Raw genomic sequence first — 14,405 nt, 5'->3', positions numbered from 1 at the left:
GTGTGTATTTTGAGTGTGTGTGCATATGAGGTGCATGGGGGTGGTGACGGGTTACTTGTGAGTGTGCGTACGCACATGCCTGTGTAGATATTTGCGTGCATGCGTGTGCAGATATGTGAGAACATGTGTGTGAGGGCGTGTGTGGGAACACAGGTGTTGTGCGTGTTGGTGCGAGGGTGCAGGTGTGTGTGTGAGTGTGCCTCGGCTCCCCACTTCCTGCAGCGGCTCTGTCCCTGCCTGGGTCTGTCTGCTCTCCTGCTGTCCCCACCCCAGGGACTCTGGTCTGTCCCTGCCCTCTGCTTACCTGCTCACCTTCCCTCGGGCGCCACCTTCGCGGGTCCCCAGGTGCCTCGCCTGGGAGAACACTCCACGGTTCTACTTATGCATTCGTGCGGTAAACGTTGGCACTCTCTGAGGGCAGGGGGCCGCGTCAGGGCCCAGGGCAGGATGACCGGACAGGTGTCCCTGTGCCGTGAGGCTACTGGCCCAGGCCGCACGCGCCCAGTACCCTGGCACCATGACCAGTGTGGAGGCCCCCTTGATAGATGGAGAAGCTGAGGCCTGGACAGGAGGCCCCCCCACCCCAGGGTGTGCCTCCTAGCCCATCCCCGCGCCCGCCCTGACAGGGGTCAGCTGCCCTGGAACACTGTCCCCGTTGGACCCGGCTGGGCGCATGGATTTCCAAAGTCATCTCCCCATCTGGCTGCTTTATTAACCCAATTCGACTGATCAAGTGATTGACATGTTTGCTGATTGGCTTCTCCTGCCCCTCCAGGGACCTGGGCCAGGTGCCCCCTACCTCCATCTCCATGAGTCCAGGAGGAGAGGGGACACTGGGACCCCCTCACAGCCCCATGTCTCTCTCTCTCTCTCACACACACACACACACACACGCACACTCACAATTACAATGATACGCTTTTGGTCACTAGGTCAATATAAGTGGATCTTTCTGGGAGGCAAATGTGCCAACATCTAACAAAATTAAAAGGGCAGATTCAAGATGCAAGTTTGGTGAGGACAAGAACTTTTTATCTACCACCTTCCCTGCTGGGTCCCGAGCCCCTTATAACTATGCCCAGCACACAGTAGGTGCTCAATAAAAGGTAACTGACTTCCCCTGGTCCATGTGTTCCACCAGAAATTTACCCCACAGGTACACGCACAGAAGGGTGCTAGGATTTACAGAAGAGTCTGTTCTCTGCAGCATCCCCTGGTCCAGCAACAATCTGGAAACAACCTAAAGAGCCAACAACAGGATGCCGGGTAGGTAAGTCGCAGGCAGGGCGCGGCACAGAGGCAAAGCATTAAATATTCCAAAGGTCTACTTGGTGAGAAGCCTACCTGCCCCAAAGGAGTTGGCAACTCGTGTCCACACAAAAACCTGCACACGGATGTTTAGAGCAGCTTCATAGTTGTGCAAACCCGGACAGCCAAGGTCCCTTCGGGACACAGATGGACACATAGACCAGGCTGCACCCGGACAAGGGAATATTATCCAGCCCTGAAAAGAAATGAGCCATCGAGCCAGGCAGAGACACGGAGGAGCCTCAGCGGCACATCCCTGGGTGAGAGCAGCTGGGCTGAGAAGGCCGCACACGGTGTGGTTCCGGGTCTAGGACGTCCTGGAAACGGCAGAAGGATCTGCGGTGGCCAGGGGTTTGGTGAGGAGAGGAATGGGTGGAGCACAGAGGGTTTTGAGGGCAGGAAAACCCTCCCTGTTACACTTTAATGGTGAGCGCACAATCTTATGCAATGAAGACCCATAGAAAGTACATGGCAGAGCAAGAACTTTAATGTTTGGACTCTAGTTAATGTGCAAGCATCCTGTGGCTGCCGAAACAAAGGAGTGGCTTAAGCAAGAGAAAACTATTCTCTCCCAGCTCTGGAGCCGGAAGTCCAAGTCAGGGCTCAGGTTCTTTGGAGGCCGTGGGGGAGAATCTCTCCCAGGCTCTCCCAGCTTCCGGGGTTTGCTGGCCAACTTTGGTGTTCCTCGGTCTGTGGACGCGTCACCCCATCTCTGCCCGTATGGTCACGTGGCTTCTACCCAGGTGTGTGTCTGTGTCCAAACATTCCCTTCTTATAAGGACACCAGTCCTGTCACATTAAGACCCACCCAAATGGCCTCATCTTAACCTGTTCAGATACAAAGCCCCTATTTCTTTTTTTTTTTTAAGGTTTTATTTATTTATCTGAGAGAGAGAATGAGATAGAGAGAGAGAGCATGAGAGGGGGGAGGGTCAGAGGGAGAAGCAGACTCCCCGCTGAGCAGGGAGCCCGATGCGGGACTCGATCCCGGGACTCCAGGATCATGACCCGAGCCTAAGGCAGTCTTTTAACCAACTGAGCCACCCAGGCGCCCTAGCCCCTATTTCTAAATAAGGCCACATTGGCAGGTTCTGCGGGGGACACAATTCACACCATAACCATTAATAATGATGTATTAATATTGGTTCATTAATTATAACAAGTGCACCACATGGTTAGCGATGGAGGAAAGTGGGGAGGGGTGTATGAGAGAATCCCCCATGCTGCTCCCCTAAAGCTATTCTCAAAGGGAGAGTCTATTAAAAAAAAAAGAAAAAGAAAAGAAACAAGTGCCAAAAAGTATGTGGAGAATGCTGACATCTGAGAATGGGTACAGTGGTCCGTGCTCTCCCACTTCTCCCGGGTGTGAGGGGACCGCAGGGCAGAGGTCGCCATGCAGCCGGGAACAGGGTGGCCCAGGAGGGTGAGGCCCAGGGGGAGGCTTATTTTTCCCTGTATAATTGTTGTGGTGGTTTACATTTTGTCCCCCGCGCGCCTATCACTTGCTCAAAAACAAGATGTAACAAAACCGTGAAGATCCTATTTTGTGACTGGGCTTTCCTGACATTGGCAGTAACAGGGGAACCCGGGCCCTCCCGCCCCGTCTCCGCTTCAGATGATCTCATCGGAGACTCTCTCATTCCCTGAGACCCCTGTCTTCTGTCCTCCTAGCTCAACAGCTTTGAGCGGGAAGGAGGTGGGGGCAGCTCATATCTACAACTCAGTTCCCCGTCTATGATATTAGATATTACCATCAGCTTATCCAAAAACAGTGTTTATTTTCACTAAGAAAATAATAGTAATTCAACCCCTGTCCTGGCAGCCCCTCCCTCTCAGTGATGCAGCGCCCCATAACCCCAAGCTCCTCCAACTGCAGGACCTTTGCATATGCTGTTCCTACTGCCTGAATGTTGTTCCCACTTGTCTTCACAGACGCCTGCTCCACCTGTGGCTTTCAGGGCAAAGGTTGCCTTCTGAGGGGAGCCCCCGGGCCACCTGTCCAGCCCCCAGCCCGCCCCCAGCCCTGTGATTCTGGGTGGTGCTGTAAGATCTGCTACCCCTGGACTGTGAGCTGCCCTGCTCCCTGTGCGCACAGTAGGTGCAATAAGGACGAAACTAAGCAGAGACTCCACCACGGTGGGCAGCAGGAATGCAGGCCCTGGGAGCAGCCGTCTGGAGCCCCCTCCCCAAGCCCCCCAAGCCTGGGGGAGGGGGAGAAGAGGCCCCTTTAAGGGTCCAGCGCCACCCTCTTTTCTCAGCCACCCAGCACCCACCCACCTGAGCGAGGCTCAAGCAGCCCATTAAGCGATTTTTTTTCCTCCACTTACAGCTACCGGCATCGACAGGGATACTCAATATCTGAGGGGCCGCTGGCCTTGGAAGAGAGATCGCAGCCGCCTCGATAAAATATTCTCTCTTGTCAGTGCCTCCCCTACCCCCGCTGAAGCTGCGTGCCTGATCCCCTGCTCTAATGAGCTCTGTTCTCTCCTCCCCATTTGGATGAGACGCTGCCCCCTCCTCAGCCTTCCGAGCTCAGCTCAAGGGTGGGGGGAGGTGGGGAAGTGGAAGGAGAATCACTTGCTACCTGTCCAGGTTCTGGTGGGACCATCTCCCCCAGGAAGTCCTCCCAGATCACTCGAGCCCAGGCTCCAATTCCTACAGCCCTGATCATCTCATGCTTTGAGGTGGGGGGCTAGAGTACACAGAGGGACTGGGGTCCATATGGGGTCGCACAGTAGAGTCCAGATGCCGAATTCCTCCTCTGTCCGTTCACCCAGCAGAGGGTGGGGCAGAGATAGGCTCGGGGACTCCCAGCCCTGTGCGGCCAGGGCTGAGCCCATGCGAGGGGCCGGGCAGGATCGAGCGAGGGCACAGAAGCCGTAGGGCTGGGGAGGGACGAGACTGCATGCAGGGCGGGAGCGAGCCCCTCGGCAGGCAGTTGTGATGACCTGGACAGCAGACAGGCCCAGTGACTGGACCGGGCCGTCCAGCCTGCCCAAGGATGGCGGCCATGGGGTCTGAGCCCCATGGCAAGAGGGGGATCCCCAATGGCCAGGCTGAGAGGGAAGCCCCTCCCCAGGCCCAAAGCCTCCAATTCTGGCTTCAGCACCAAGAACAGCTCCCTGCCCATCTCCGGAGCTCTGGAGGGGTCCCCATTAGTCAGGACATCCACAACAGGACCCTCCACTAGATGTCCCCTAGATAGACCCCACTGCTTCCTGGAGGGTCCGTAGGGGCCTCCTGGGACCTCCTTGGGCCTCAGAGTCCTCACTAAAGTCAAAACGATGCCTTGTCCTCAGGAGGTGGGGAGGATGGGGACGGCAGAGGTCAACGCTGTTTGTAAACTGTGAGTTCCTGCCACGGGCCGCGATTTTCCTCAGCATCTAGAGCTCTGCAAAGTCTGCACACAGAAGGGGCTCGGGGTGAGTGTTGGCTGAATGAACAAGTACATGAATATTTCTAAAATTTCAAATTGGATCCCACCCCCTTGTTGTACAAGGGGAAACTGAGACTGGAGAAGAATGTGGCCAGATTCCAGCATCTTCTCTCCAGGCCTGAGGGCCTCCTGGGCAGGGGGAGGCGGGGAGGGGAGAAGGCCTCTGGTGGTGGGGGGTGGGAGCACTGTCACCCACAACTGTACAAATACTGATCCACTATGTGGGGCGATGCCACGGTCCCAGAGGCCCAACTCTGGCCAGACTCTCAGGAAGCCCCCGGGCTAGGGGGTCCCTGGAGAGGAGTGAAGGTGCTGGGGCTGGGGGTGGGGAAGGGCAGCAAGGTCTCTATCTGGGAGGGGAGTGGAAGGTGTACAGAGCAGGGGGCATTGGAGCTGGGCTCTGCAGGTTGGGTAAGAGATTCCTGGGGCAAGGAGAGGGACAAGGGAACAGCAGAAGCACGCGCAGGGAGATGGAAGAACGTGGCCCACTTGGGAAGAGCTGGGAGGGCTCCCCGCTCCAGGGGAGGATGGGGGTGGATGGAGGGTCAGGCTTGCAGCTGGAGACCTGCTGGGGGCTCAGCCACGAGGACGAGGACGAGGAGTGGGTGGGGGTAGGCTGGGGGAGGGTTGCACAGACGGACCCAGGCACTCATTGGGGGGAGACCAAAGCCTCACCCTCCCGCCATTCACCAGACATCAAACCCAGCCTCTCCCCCTTCCAGGATATTAATTTTTCAGAGAAGAAAATGCTTTTTGTATTTTTTCCAGGCAAAATATTGATAATGGGCTTAATGTGCCTTTCCTGCTTTTGTGTGTTGAGAGGGCTTTTCCATCCTGGTTGCTGCAGAAGCCGCACACCCCACCCCCGCCTCAGCCCCCATCGGCAGACCCTCACTTGGCTGCCCCAGTGTCTGCGGGGGGGGGGGTGGATGGCTGCTGAGCGGGTTGGCGCAGCCCCCTCCCTCCTCGAGCCCCCCACCTCCGCCTCCACAAAGCCAGACACTCGCCGCCCCACCGTGGGTCGATGCGCCCTGCCAGGGGAGCTGGTGTTTCTGGCGGCTGCAGGCTGAGATACATTTCAAGTTGTTTGAAATCTGCCTTCCTTTCTCTCATGGCACTTGAGAGGCAGGAAGGTAGGGAGGTCCATCCATCAACCCACCCACCCATCCACCCATCCATCCACCACCCACCCATCCATCCATCCATCCATCCTCCCATCCATGCATCCATCCACCACCCACCCATCCACCACCCACCCACCATCCATCCATCCATCCATCCATCCATCCATCCTTCCACCCATCTGTCCGTCCATCCGTTCATCCATCCATCCACTCACCCATCCACCCACCCACCCACCATCCATCCATCCCTCCATCCCTCCATCCACCCACCCACCACCCGTCCATCCCTCCATCCATCCATCCACTCATTGTACATCACCCAGTGACTATGCACCTACTTCATACCAGGCTGGGTGCTGGGTGTTGGGGCTGCAACCACCGCTTGGGCAGACCTGAACCCCTGCCCCCTTGGAGTTCAGCCTGGTGTAAGAGAAGGGTGCTAAGCAAAACACTCCAGGAAAAAAATATATATCACCACAAATCGTAACAAGACCCTTGTAGGAGAGACACAGAAGTGTGAGATCATAAAACAGTGAGGGGCTGACTGAGTATGGGAGCCAGAGGGCTTCCCTGAGGTGGTGACAGCAAATGGGACCTGGAGGACCAGAAAGAGTGGTCTCTGCAAAGAGGGACAGTGAGGAGCTCAGCATTCCTCTGGAGGGAGCAGCCTGTGCAAATGTCCTGAGGCATGAAATAGTAGAATCTGCTCTCTCAGTGGTTCTCAAATGTAAGTACGCAGCAGGATCCCCTGGAAGGCTCACTAAAGGCCAGACAGCCAGTCCCCCATGTCTGGAGATACCCCACATGTAGGGGCACTAATTCAGCAGGTGGGGCTCTCAGTCTGAGAACTACTGCACCAGGGGAAGCCAGCCAATAGCTTGCTGAGATGCAGACATGAGCCAAACCTCCAGGGGTGGGCAGCGGGGGCACTGGAGCCAGAAGACCCCCAGCCCCCACTTACTCTCGGTGTGCTCTGGGAAGGCTCACTCAAACCTCCAGACCTCAGTCTGTCCATCTGGAAAATGAGCATGATAAGCATCCCAGCTTCCTGCAACTGGAGAAAGGATGAGCCAAGAAGACCCAGGTCAAAAGCTTGGTGCAGAGCCTGGCACACAGTAGGTGCTCGGTAAATGTAAGTGCCAATGAATATCTGTGTGATTTATTAAGGAGCAGGAGACCTTCACTGAGCCGGTGGCCGATCAAAATGCAGCAAGCAAGAGCATGTCGCCATGTATTCATTAGTTACTGCTAAGTAATAAACACGCAAGTCTCCCAGCTTCAAGCGACACACTTCTATTATGTTTCAGTTTCTGGGCGTCGGTGGTCTGGGCGTGGCTTAACTGGGTCCCCTGCTCTGTCCACAGGCAACAGTCGAGGTGCCAGGCCAGCTGAAATCCTTCCTAGATTTCCAGGTCCTTTTCCAAGCTCACATTGTCGTTGGCAGAATTCAAGTCCTGTGGTTGTAGGATTGACGTCCCCCGTTTTCTTTCCGGCTGTTGTCTGGGAGCAGGGTGCTCGCAGTCACGGGAACACGTCAGCCGACTCCCAACATGTGGTTCCCTCCAGACCCCTAATAACATGGCAGCTTGCATCCTACTCACCACCCAGGGCCATGGCCATGCCTTCTGATGGCTACAAAAGTATGAATGGCCATAGATATGTACATATTTGCAAGTGTTTCTCTTTTTGCATTCCCTGCAGGGGAGCTCAGAGCCAACACTGTGGCCCAGCTGTGGCAAGGGTTTAGCACCACCTGATGCAGGTTTAGTGGACTAACTTGCCTTCCAGCTACAGCTTCTCTCCACTTCACTTCTCATTTGTTTCTCGGGCTGCCCTGCCTCTCTGCAACCCCTCTGCCTCAACCTTCTGGACCCCAAGCAGACCGAGAAGGCCAGCATTTGAGCACTGTACCTCCCTGGTGCAGACAGGGAGACACTGCCCAGAGCAGTTGTGAGAACTGGCCCAAGAACCCAGCAAAGAAAAAGATAGAGAATCAGGACAGAAGCTGGGCTCAGTTCCAGACGATCAGCTTTTGAGAGCTTGGGCTCAGGGCATCGCACACCTTCAATTAAAACACACACAGAGACAAAGCGACCTCTGAGCAGGTTGCATCAACCAGCAGAAGACCGCACGGCAGCGACCTCCTCCTCCCCTGATCCTGAACCCAGAGCTGGGATGTGGGGCTGCCCTCGGCATAAATAATCATCCACAAACGTGCGTCCACCCACACATCGATCTGCGGCCAGGACAGTAATGTTGCTTCAGGGAAACTCAGTCGCCCAAGCTGCGTGAAATCCACACCCCAGGCTGGCCCGGGACCCCTCCAGCCATTGAACCAGGGCCCAGCTTGGCCCAGCAGCCCTCCTGAGCCCCCCGGGGGAAGGTGGGGGCCATGGCGTGTGCTTTCTTATGCTGCATGTTTAGCTGTCATCCTGAACTGGACAGGCCCTGACCCAACCCTCCAGGTACAATAGAGCGGACTTCCGGGGCACAGGCCCCTGCCGGACACCAGGGCACCCCGAACCCTCTTTGTGCCTTCTCCAGGGACTCCCAGGGTGGAGAGAGAAACAACAGGCCCCCGGGAGGGGAGCCCGCGGTGCTGGGAGCAGAGGAGGTCTTACAGGACAGGGTGGGATCAGCACAGGGCCCTCTTGAGGTGTTGTCCTCAGACTCCCCAAACCCCCCATCTGAGCCATCCTCATCTGAGCCATCCTCTTTCCTGAGCTGCCTCTTTCTGGCCAAGCCCACCCTTCCAAACCCAGCCCCGAGTTTGCATTAGAAGGATGGTTAATGTGGGTGAGCACATACCACGCACCAGGGCCTTGTCCATGCCCCTAACTTGTGTCAGTTCACAAGAGTTCAACGTGAAATCCCCAGTTCTGGATGGAGAAACTGAGGTACAACACAGCGGGTGCATCACTCAGCGTCCGTCAGCGGGGCCCGAGTCCACACCCCACTTCTGTAATTGTCAAGGAAGCCAGAGAGCTAACGCGTAAAATGCGAATGATCGCCCTGGCTTTGCCCACCGGCCAGGCTGGTGAGGGGGGTGCTAGACTGAGGTGGACAGATTCTCTGATGATGCCCAGGGATGCAGCAACGCCCGGGATGCTTGTCTCTGCCTGGCTTGCCCCCATTCACTCTCCCTCACAGCCCCCTCACTTCCACCCCACTGAGAGGAGTCAGAAGATGGGGGGGTGTGCACAGAAGCAAACCAGGGACCCCAGAGCAAACCCATGAAGCCAAGGCTGCTTAACCCAAGGCCGCTGTGGGCCCTCGTGCTGCCTGCCAGAACCTCCCGTGTGGTGGGGGCACGTACTGACCCGCTCCGAGGGTCCCCATGGGCAGTGGCCTGAAGCTGCACAGCCTGGAGGGACAGGGAGGAGCCCCCCCACCTGCCCCCCCCACCATACCCTCTTCCCCTCCCCCCTCCCAGGCCCCGCTGAAATCCCAGGCTCTGGCCCTGGTCCTTTGGGTCCCCTGCCCTCACTGCCCACCTGGTTTCGCTCACTCCGTCTGGGGCAAGGACACAGCTCGGTGGCTGCACCGGTCACAAGCATTTTCTGAGTCTCTCCCACTTGCACTCAAGTTTGCACCGTGTGTGTGTGGGGGGGGGGTTTAAAGATTTTATTTATTTATTTGAGAGAGAGAATGAGAGACAGGGAGCATGAGAGGGATGAGGGTCAGAGGGAGAAGGAGACCCCCCGCTGAGCAGGGAGCCCAATGTGGGACTCGATCCCGGGACTCCAGGATCATGACCTGAGCCGAAGGCAGTCGCTTAACCAACTGAGCCACCCAGGCACCCCATGTGTGTGGTTTATGTCCATTTCACAGCTAAGCAAACTGAGCCCCTGGAAGGGTCCATGATGTGTGCAAGGGGGCACTGCACTGGGAACCCACAACTTGCCCTTGATCATGCAGGCGCGAAGCCTGTGGCAGCAAAAAGGCCCTCGGCGATGTTCCCCTTCATCCCTGGGCAACAAGGCACCCACAGGAGGATAGCACCCCAGAGGTTAGGGGTCAGGTGCCCTAAAAACAGCCAAGGTGGGACTCAGTCTCCCCACGCAGGAAATGGGCGAGTGGAGGAAGCCACCCTTTGGGGGTTGAAACACCTACAGCACCACTTAGCGGGGGCCTCTGCCAATGCACATCCACCTGCACCCCACCTTTTTTTCTGCATCTGGGATCTGAAGGTCTTTGATTTTCCCAGGCAGCTGAGAGACACCTGCTCTGGGAGGTTTTCTCACCTGGAAAACAAGCAAGGGGTCAACCAGATGACCCTCAGCCCTTCCCAACCCCTCCTGTCCCTGCAGGTACTGTGACCCCTCCGATCAGGGGGCCCTTCTGATGGGCCTATGCCAGAAGGATGTCCCCAATTTCTCACTCTGGTGCCTTACTCCCCCCCACCGTCTCTCCCCTCCAGGCAGGGGTGAGGGGAGGTAGGGGCTGGAGGAAGTTCTGCTCTCTGCCAAGTCCCAGGAGAGGCTGCTGAGAGGGGCCTGTCTTCTTGCCTCTGATGCACAGGGAGTTCAATAATAAGAGAAATGTAGTGTTGTGTTTGTGTTTTTTAAAAGTGAGGGGGAGAGAGAGAGGGAAGCCCCCAGTTCCTACCAGCCAAAGTGCAGGATTTATTATGGAGGCAATTACAGATGGAAGCCGTGGGGACTGCTCCGAGGGGCCTGGGTGCTCGTTAGGGAGGTGGGCTAACCCACAGTTACAGCTGTTAGCAGCGGAGGGGAGGGAGGGAGGGGGAGGGAGGAGGAGGGAGGAGGCCAGAGAGGAAGAGAGAGTGGGGGAGGGGAGGGGCCAGGGAGGTGGACAAGAGGAGCATCAAGACTCCTCTTCCTTACCAGCGGGAGAAACTGAGGCCGCCCTCGGCCCCTCCAGACCTCAGGGCTCTGCTTCTCTGCCACCTGGGGCTCCCCCAAGGGTCAGGCCCCAGCGTTCGTGGTGGGGGTGGCCATGACTTTTCCAGGAGAAGCCCGGTTCACCCTTCCCTCCCTGGGTCCCTTTCCTGTTTCACTGGCTGGTGGGTGGCATGGGAGGCTCCAGGAGCGCCGCAGGACCCCCCCCCCACCTTCATCCAGGCTGTGAGCAGCCCAGCACTGGAGGAGGGGACCCCTGCAAGTGTGGGCGGGCTCTCTCTTCTGGTCTCTTCCCATTGCCTCCCACAAATGTGGGGGGGCATGGGTTCCTTGGGATTGTCCAAAGGACCCCGTCAGAGGAATGTTCTGTGTAGCTGAAACCCATGCTGCAATGCATAAGGTCAGCTGGGACAGCCCGTTAGGGCTCAGAGCCAGGCCAGCCAGTCCTGCAGACCTGGGACTGGTTCCTGGCTGGGGGCCTCGGGCAGATCCTAGAAACTCCCTGCACCTGTTTCCTCCTCTGGAAAATGGGTATAATTAGAGTGGCTGCCTCAGAGTCCCACCTCCCCCAGCTTGCAGAAGGCACAATGGGGAGGGGGCAGGCAGTTGACCTGGGGCTCTGCTGGGTGCATTACTCCCCTGGGGAAATCTGGGACCGCCCCCCTCACCTCCTGGGCAGGAAGGAGTGAGGTAGCTCTGGGTTGAAGGGAGAACAGTCTCCTCCCCTCAGCAGGAGGAACCTACCAGGCTCAGGAGTAAATAGCTCTGCCTCCCCCACACCCACTGATATGGGGTCGGGTTCATTCTATCCCCGCCCTCATCTATCGTGAGCTCCATTTGTGCAGACTGAGTCTGGAAGGAGTTGTTCTCAAGGCTGCCTGGCCCCCTCCTGCCTGGCCTCCCCAGCTGACATTTAAGGCTTGGCTCTGACACCATCCCCCACTCTGCTCCCCGCTTTATCTCATTGACTCATTCAACAAATATTTCCTTAATGAAGGCCTGTGAGGAACCTGGGGACTGGTAAGGCCAACCTCCCAGCCCCAGCCCCAGCCCCTTCTGCCCCAGATCCTAAGGGGTCTTTCAGACCTTGACTCACCTACCTGATGGAACTCCTACACATCCCACAAAACTCAGCATCAAGGTCCTCTGCTGGGAAGGCTGTTGCCCTCGCCCCAGTCCTTACTCAGAAGGAAGGACGACTCTGTAGTCTGTCCCCCTCCCCAAGCCCAGGAGCTACACGGGGAGGGTGAGGAGAGACCTCAGCTCTGGGGTGGGGGCTGAACTAAGAGATTTGTTCAAATCCAGCGAGTGGCCCAGCTCCCTGCCTCCAGCTTGGACTTGTAGGTTCTGCCTGGTGGGTGAGCACCCCGGGCCCCAGTCTCAACTTCCCAGTGTCCCTCCGAGAGGGCCCGGCCCCACACCCAGGGAGGCAGCAAGGGGGTGGGGGGCCGCCAGCCCTTGGGGATGGTGGTGCTGAGTCTCTGCCTCCCCCTACTTCCTGGCCAAGCGGAAAGCCTGCCATGTGTTCAGATAAATGGCAAATTAATGGGGCGCCAGGTCAGGGCGAGGCTCTGCAGCCGGATGCCGTCCCGGGTTACCTGGGGCAGAGCCCCCCCCCCCCCCGACCCTCCCCGAGCAGGAGGGGCATCGTCCTCACTCCCGACTGGGTCCTCCGTCTCCGCGTCTGGAAGGTGGGCGCTCTCCCAGGCCTGTCCTCCCGGCCTGCGTGTGGCGACCCTTGCGGAGGGTGGGTGTCTGTGGCCGCACGCTCCGGGTGTCGAAGCCAGCCTGCTGCGGCTCTGGGCCAAGGCGGCTCCTGAAAGCGCCCCGAGGGCCGTCCGGATGCAGCCCGGCCCGGGGCCCCCAGCCCAGAGCCTCCGCAAACCCACCCGCCAGGCCCCGCGCGAACCCGGCTCCGGGATCCGCAAGCCCCTTTCTGCAAGGCAGAGAGCATTGTGGATTAAAGATATATATTTACATTTTTAATTGTTGAAGGAACCTCCCTTCCGGGAAGGACCAGAGGGCGCTCGGGGCTGCGATGGGGCGGGGGTCCCGCTCAGCCGCCGAAGGCCGGAGCTTGGCGGCGGGGGTGGCTCTTGGGCCCCTCCGGAGCCGCGCGCCTGACGCGGGTTTCGTTGCGCCGGGGAAGTCCTCCGCCGGCAGCGCCCGGGCCCCAAGCGGTCAGCGGAGCCTGGCGGTGGGGCGTCCTCCAGCTCCCCAGCCCGCCTCGCCCCCGACCCCATCCTCCAGAAGACAGCAACCCGCGTCCTGCGGGCCTGGCCTCAGTTTCCCCGACTGCTCACTGCTGGGCAGACTCGTAGTCTCCTCACTAGCTCATGAAGGAGGAGGGGTGATCTCGACAAAGCCGAGAGAAGAGGGGTCGGGGCCTGACGTAGGGGGGCGCATTCGTGTCCCCGGCCCCCTCTGGCTAAGCCTCCAACTGGCCCTCACCCTTTTTACAACCGGGTAGTCCCAGGCTTGGCCCCCGGCCCGGCTCCGGACCTGCGCCCCGCTGGCGGCGCGCAGAGGAAGCGAAAGCAGGCGGAGGAGGAGGGAGAGGAGCGAGCAGACCTTGGGCGCCCTGGGATCCCTCAGCCCCTGCGGGTCACTCTCCAGATGGGGAAACTGAGGCGGAGACGGCGGTCCGGGAGCCCGGCGGCTCCTCCCCGGCCCGGCCTCGACCGCCCACCCCAGAGTATGGTGGTGGTGGTGGGGCGGGGGAAATTCTCTCCTCTGTGTCTTTGTAACCCCCGGCCGCCGGAGGGGACGAGGACCCCGGGCCCCAGGTACACACACACACACCCGCGCCCCGCGAATGCCCAGCCCCGGTGCCCCCGCGCAAGTAAGAGTCGTGTTTGCCGAGAGCGCGGCGGGCGGCGCGGCCCGGGAGCGACGAGGCTTCGATGGAGCCGCGCGCTGCGGCGGGGGCAACGGAGCCCGGGCGGACGCGGGGATCGATCGAGCGCAGCTGTCGCTGACACGCCCGCGGGAGCATCCACCCCGCGGGCCAGCGCCCCCGGGCGCCGCCGACCGCGAGCGGGAAGCTCGGGACGTCCAGGCCCGCCAGGGGCGAAGCCCCAACGTCGTGGCGCCCCAGGTCCGGCCCTCGGAATGTCCCCGCGCCCAGTGTCCGAAAGTGGAACCTCTGCGCGCCGCGCGCGCAGCCCCGCCAGGATCCCCGGCAGGCCTGAAGAGCCTGTCACCCTCCCCCCAAAATCTAAATAAAGTCCTCTGACCCCGCCCGAACGAAGGCGCCAAAGTCTGGCGGGAGGATACGGGCCTACCAGGCGCGCGCCGGCCAGGATTTGGGGGCGTCCGCAGGTTTGGGGGGCTGGAACTGGGGGCCGGAGCGGATGTCAGGCTCGGGCGGGGCTGGAGGGGGGTTATTCATCGCCACTATTTATTAAAACCTTGCTCTAATAAAAACAGGGGTGCGCAATGCCGGCGACTTCCATTTCCGTGGGGACACACCGAATCACAAAATCAGCCTCGGACCGTGGAGGGACCTAGGGGAGGCCCGGGAAGGGACAACCTTGGGTATATTCCCCTCCTATTTTTAGCTGCGATGCGGAGCCAGAACCAGGGGAGAGGAGATGGACGACACTTGATTACAGGAGAGTTTCGAGCGTGGGAGGGTGGTGTAGTTGAAGTCGCAGGGACTGCTGGGCTCCCCGA

This window comes from Mirounga angustirostris, unplaced genomic scaffold (assembly GCF_029215605.1).
Source record: "Mirounga angustirostris isolate CCGP_5_RB_7025 unplaced genomic scaffold, mMirAng1.0.hap1 SCAF_1, whole genome shotgun sequence".
NCBI classification, from domain to species: domain Eukaryota; kingdom Metazoa; phylum Chordata; class Mammalia; order Carnivora; family Phocidae; genus Mirounga; species Mirounga angustirostris.
Note: the sequence above shows the minus strand (reverse complement) of the source record.